This window comes from Penaeus monodon, chromosome 24 (genome assembly GCF_015228065.2).
Source record: "Penaeus monodon isolate SGIC_2016 chromosome 24, NSTDA_Pmon_1, whole genome shotgun sequence".
NCBI classification, from domain to species: domain Eukaryota; kingdom Metazoa; phylum Arthropoda; class Malacostraca; order Decapoda; family Penaeidae; genus Penaeus; species Penaeus monodon.
In genome coordinates this window covers 11,417,580-11,418,514 of record NC_051409.1, presented here as the reverse complement: position 1 = coordinate 11,418,514, position 935 = coordinate 11,417,580, and the positions used below count along the sequence as shown (strand labels likewise).

General features: G+C 39.1%; 1 protein-coding gene across 2 annotated transcripts in view; it reads right to left on the bottom strand.

The window, feature by feature from the left end:
- LOC119588578 overlaps nucleotides 1-935 on the bottom strand; it is a 28,155-nt gene that overhangs the window by 22,767 nt on the left and 4,453 nt on the right. The window contains exon 1 of one of the 2 annotated variants that reach the window (XM_037937217.1): nucleotides 70-190. The exons of the other annotated variant lie outside the window; for it this stretch is intronic. The gene's annotated coding sequence lies outside the window, so the exon portion shown is untranslated. Of the gene's footprint in view, nucleotides 1-69; nucleotides 191-935 lie in introns of those variants that run through there. 2 annotated transcript variants of the gene reach the window in all.

The window sequence follows — 935 nt, the reverse complement described above, 5'->3', positions numbered from 1 at the left end:
CTGAGCTCTATCAAACGAACAGGGTTCATGTAACGGGCCCAGGTAACAGCGAAAACAAGTAGGTCTTACCTAGACAGAACGTGCAAGCCGAGGCCAGCGCAGCGAGAAACGGAGGCAGGAAGTTAGTGAGGGCGCCCAGCGATAGGGAAGTTTACTCGAAAAAAACTGACACGATATCAGAGAAACAGAGGTAGGTTAAGAAACAATACAGGCGAGGGGCTTTGCCTGTTTGATAACGAAGGTGTGATTTATTCGCCGAAGGGAATGGGAAAAAGGGAGAGATACAAGGGCGATAACCACTGATAAGCAGGAGGAATGGATTTGTCTTTATTACCAAATGTGGTACAAATGCGCCATTTCATTTTACACAATGTCATAGGTTATGAATGGAAACTGTAATAATTCTTAGAAATAATTTTATAGGCCCGAGTAATTTCAGGGAAATGTGATTGAAATCTCCCAACTAGAAATTAATTCTTAATCATGACAATTTTATGTGTGGGCCTAGATATGAGGGATAATATAACCGTATTATTGATTTTATTACGTGTAAATTAAAGAGCTGCCGATTACCACTTACAGTTTATAAACCAATACTTTCAGACTTCTTAGCTACTTTCCTTCAATATTAAATTTTAGGGTACTGATTATATGTAGGGGTAAAGGTATGCTCTAGGGATAAAGATGACGGAACAGAGGGTAAATATCTCATCAAGCCTGAAAAGCAAGAATTAACTCCACAATACAATTTCCAGCGAGACGATTTCGCCATCCATAGTTTTTAAGGACAGACGTCTCTGCTTTTGCAATAACCAAAGCAAAGGCAGGGGAAGAGAAGAGGGTTATAACTAACATGTTCAATAAATGAGCAGAACTCCCAGTTATCAGTGATGAATTTACTTATTCATTGGAAAAAAAATGATACTGATACGATC